The 5210-nt window shown below is 51.1% G+C and overlaps 1 pseudogene; it reads right to left on the minus strand.

Moving 5' to 3' along the window:
- Positions 1–722: 722 nt before the first annotated feature.
- The window catches only part of LOC133394549 (large subunit ribosomal RNA), an 8872-nt pseudogene continuing 4384 nt past the window's right edge, over positions 723–5210 (minus strand).

Consider the following 5210-nt stretch of genomic DNA (forward strand, 5'->3'; position numbering starts at 1 on the left):
CGCACCGTGTAATTCCATCGGTCGGCGACTGGCAGTCTAGGAAACATGGAGATATGACTTTCCATCTGGCACAGGTTTTGTCCGGACACGGATTTTTCCGTGACTACTTGTGCCACAATGGATTCACGTCGTCCCCAGACTGCCAGTTGTGCGTCGGCGTCCCAGAGACGGCGGAGCACGCCTTCTTCGAGTGCCCACGCTTTGCGGCAGTTCGACAGGAGCTACTCGGCGAGGGAGGTCCGGACCCTGTCTGTCCGGACACCCTCCAGCGGCACTTGTTGCGCGACGCCGATAGCTGGAGTCGTATCTGCGAAGCCGCGAAGCGAATAACGGCCCAACTGCAGCGAGCGTGGGACGAGGAGCGGGCAGCATTGGCTGTTAACGTCATCGAGCGTCAGGACGAAGACGCAGCAGAGCTGGAGGCCCAACGCGCGGAAGTGCGGCGGGCCCGTAACGAGCGACGCAACGCCAACCGGCGAGCAGCAACAGCACGCCGGCGGGAAGAACGTCGAGCTGGACTTCCCCCAACCCCACCAGCTTCACCACGGACCGCTCAGCGACGTGCAGCGCTTCGTGAGCGTCAAGCGCGGTTCAGGGAGAGGAGACGAAACCGTCGTCTTCTCGGGATGTCCGGCCAGGCGATAAACAATGACGATGACGGCCGAGAACGCGCGGATTTTGCAGCCGGACCATCTGGTATGCGCAACCGCGCAATCGACGAGGAAAACGAGGCCACGGACGGTGGCCTGAACGCCGCGGAAGAAGCCGCCGTGGTCGAGGCAGAAGTTGCCTCCCGCTAGGCGTGGTATGCACGTAAAAACAGCGACGCATCGAGCGTGAAAAAGCGCCCTATTTAGGGGAATGAGTGAATTTTTCGGTTGAATTTAGAAATAGAAATAAAACATGGAAGGTGCTTTTCGCACGGACAAAAGGTTGGCCATTAAGCCATGAAACCCCCTGCAGGGTAAGCCCTCGCGGGTAAAATGTAGGGGAGCGGGAGGGTTTAATTTTGAAACAAAATAAAAACCCGTTTAAAAAAAAAAAAAAAAGCCAGTTATCCCTGTGGTAACTTTTCTGACACCTCTTGCTAAAAACTCGTTATAACCAAAAGGATCGTAAGGCCAAGCTTTCGCTGTCCCGAAGTGTACTGAACGTTGGGATCAAGCCAGCTTTTGTCCTTATGCTCAGCGTGTGGTTTCTGTCCACACTGAGCTGACCTTTGGACACCTCCGTTATCGTTTTGGAGATGTACCGCCCCAGTCAAACTCCGCACCTGGCACTGTCCATGACGTGGACCGAAAGGACCTGTCCAGGAGTCTTCGAGCCGGGCGGCGCGCGGAACCGGGGGCAAACGTGACATCATAAACGATCGACCGCGCAGAAGCAGTGCACCACGAATGCACCGACGTACGCAAGCTTGTACCCTTGCGGGCCACGGCTCACGGTCGGACAAGCGGGTAACACGCTACACACGACGATGCTACGATGCAGTCTCCCCGGCGGCACCACCCAGCGACACACTGGACGCTGAGCGAGAAACACGGCGCATTGGGCGCGCGCAGGCGAACCGCCGCCACAGCCCCCCGGAGGAGGTGCGCGCACGATCCGGACCTGGGGCCCGCGCTTGTTCCACCCAATCATGTAAGTAAGGCAACAGTAAGAGTGGTGGTATCTCAGAGGCGAGCTCCACGAGGAAGCCCTCCCACCTATGCTGCACCTCCTATATCGCCTTACAATGCCAGACTAGAGTCAAGCTCAACAGGGTCTTCTTTCCCCGCTAGTGCATCCAAGCCCGTTCCCTTGGCTGTGGTTTCGCTAGATAGTAGATAGGGACAGAGGGAATCTCGTTAATCCATTCATGCGCGTCACTAATTAGATGACGAGGCATTTGGCTACCTTTTTTTTTTTTTTTTTTTTGTTATCGAAGGGGAAATCTTGCATAAGACACCTGGGTGATCAACCCCGGTAGTGTGAGATTCTTACTCACTAAAACCCCTCCGTGCCTTCAACCGGCCCCGAGTGGATCACCCGTTAGGGTATCGACGTCACTCGGGCGGTGGATGTCCATCATCCCAGGCAACGAATGGCTTCCAACAGTGGTGATTAGCCACTGTCTAGCCCTCGGCGATGAAGCTACGATGAACTACGATGAATCCTTGTCGTTACTCGTCGTCACTGTCGCTGCTCTGCAAGGCCAACTGGATGTTGGCGAGCAAAGCGCGTCGTTCGCCTCGTTCGATGACGTGTCTTCGATGTTGTTGTCGAATCATAATCGTCCGTACCGCTTGATGAACCATGCTCCAGTTATATCTGTTAGCAGACATAACTTCGATGATGTTCTCCGGCGTTAACTCCTCGTCGACTTGATGCTGAAGTCTGATGATCAGTTCACGATGACGTACACAATGGAATATCGTGTGTTCGGCGTCCTCAGGTTCCTCACACGCATCGCATAACGGCGAACCCGTTAACTGCATCCGATGAAGCTGGTAGGCGTAGAAGCCATGGCTGGAAAGAAACTGAGAAAGAAAGAAATCTACACCACCAAATCTTCTACTTATCCATCTGTTGACGTCGGGTATGAGACGGTATGTCCACCGACCGTGAGCACTCTCATCCCATTCTCGTTGCCATCGTTCCATAGTTGTGACACGTTCCATGTTACGTGCAACCGATCCGGCGATGTTCTCTGCTCGTCTCCGATGAAAAGTCCTGGAGTCCTCGTCCAGGAGGAGATGCAGCGGGATCATTCCCGCAAGCACGCAGACTGCATCGTGAGAAGTTGTCCTGAAAGAAGAGATAACTCGCTGGACTACTGGCCGGTAAAACCGACGTAGCCATTGTCTACGGTTAGCAAATCTAAGGGTATGACACCAAATGGGCGAGGCATACCGGACCTTCGCCACAACAGTAAGAGCAATTGCTCGCCTAACATTACTACTCGGACCTGCCTTATTAGGCATCATCCTTACCAAGGTGGTCCATAGCTTCGTCGCTCTCTCCACCGCATACCTGATGTGTGAAGTGTATTCGAGGCGGTCATCTAAGACCATCCCCAAATACTTTAAGCTGCGCGACGAATGTACTACGTGATCACCTACCCTGATAGCCCCATGCTGTATCCTCTGATGGGAACTGACCATAATGAACTCGGTCTTGGTCGGGGCTATCTTTAATCCGTTGTCGGTCATCCATCTGTCGATGATGCGAATCTGGCTGGAAACGAGAATTTCAATATCATCAACACAATTACCTTCCACCAACAATACTATATCGTCTGCATAGCCGATAATCCGTGCACCTTCCACCATTCCAACTCGTAGGACACCGTCGTACATGAGGTTCCATAACGTTGGGCCAAGTACCGAGCCTTGAGGTACACCCGATGTGACTGCAATCTCTGCCGGTCCATCTGTGGTATCATACATCAGCACACGATTCCTAAAATAGTCACCAATGATATCATAAAGATATTTAGGAGTGTTTATTCTCTGTAATGCATTTGCAATCGCCAACCACGAAGCACTGTTAAAAGCATTAGTAACATCTAATGTAACAACTGCACAATACCGTCCACTGTATCTGTTTCTACTTCTAGCTACCGAAACAATGTCCACTACCCGTTTAATCGCATCAACTGTAGATCGACGACTTCTGAAACCAAATTGGTCGTCAGACAGTCCGTTGACCTCCTCGATGTGTGCATTTAGCCGTTGCACTATGATGCGTTCTAAACCTTTACCTGCCCCGTCTAGTAGACAAATGGGGCGAACTGAACCCGGTTCCCCTGGTGGTTTGTTCGGCTTCGGTATTAACACCAACCTCTGCCTTTTCCACTCATCGGGGAACTTCGCGTTCTCTAAACAGCCTTGGTAAACCCTGCAAAATGCATCGGTTGCAGTCAACATACCAACTTTCAGCGCCTCATTCGGGATACCATCTGGTCCCGGCGCCTTCTTGTTGGGTAGTCTCCTGGCAACCGCAAGAATCTCATCATTAGTTACCCTTTCAAACTCTCGTGGCTGATCGATACGATATTCAGACCACACCGTGTTTGGGTGAGTAGGAAAAAGCTCGCTCACCACTTCCCTAAACTCGTCCAATGTCATGGTTCGGGGTCCAATCGAACCCTCGGCCACTTTCTTGAACGTATGATATACAATACCAAATGATGCGTTGTTCGCTGTTCCCAGGAACTCTTTCCACTTCCTCTGTCGGGTATGCTTGATCAATCGCTTGAGGGCATTCCGTGCCACCTTGAACTCGTCCCTAAAAGAAGAATAGAGATCAGTATTGAATGCTCTTTGCGCTAATCGATCGCGGTGTTTGCACTCTTTGCGAAGTGCCTCGATCTCTAGCGTCCACCAAAATGCACTCTTGTTAGGAGTGTACCTCTTACGCTTAGTCATCGTCGCATTACACGCCGTGACAAGTATACGCATTAAGTCTTCGCTTGTTGTGACCTCTGTCTCAAAAGCGGCTTGCATCATAACTTCAAATATATCTTTGTTGAAATACTTGATGCTCCATCCCGTTATGGGTCGGGACAAATTACGCACGCTTTGCGTCTCAAGATCTATTCGTATTGCACGATGATCAGAGTTCATATAGCTAGATAACACCTCCCACTTAAATGATCTTGCAACTGTTCTGCTCGCAAAAGTAAGATCAACTACTGACGTGCGCCCTGGTCCAACATAAGTTGGGGTGCTGCCGTCGTTCAATAAAATTGCGTCAATCTGCGCAAAGGTTGATAAGACCAACTCACCTCTTCGTTTCTGGGTTTCTCCACGCTCGCCAAGTTGGTTGTTCCAACTTGCTGACCAAGCGTTGAAGTCCCCCCCGATAACGAATTTGTGGATACCGGTTACGGCCATTACCGTGTTATCCAACATATTCTGAAACTCTTCCATACTAAATCTAGGTGGCGCGTAAACGCTAACCACTCGCATATCACCTATGTCAACTATCATTAAACCCTTCAGAGCCTTACTGACTACCTTAACTGGTAAGTCCGCGTTAACCACTACCGCTGCTGTGTTATCGTCATTGCGTAACACTTTGACGTTGGTTGTTGCCAGATACGGATCTGCAATCAACACTATATCCGCAGATTCTTCCCTAATCGTTTGCCACATTAACTGGAATGCAGCATAACTATGATTCTGGTTATGTTGTAGCAACCTAACCATTAAGATCTAATCGTTCGC

Source organism: Anopheles gambiae, assembly GCF_943734735.2.
Source record: "Anopheles gambiae chromosome X unlocalized genomic scaffold, idAnoGambNW_F1_1 X_unloc_2, whole genome shotgun sequence".
NCBI classification, from domain to species: Eukaryota; Metazoa; Arthropoda; class Insecta; order Diptera; family Culicidae; genus Anopheles; species Anopheles gambiae.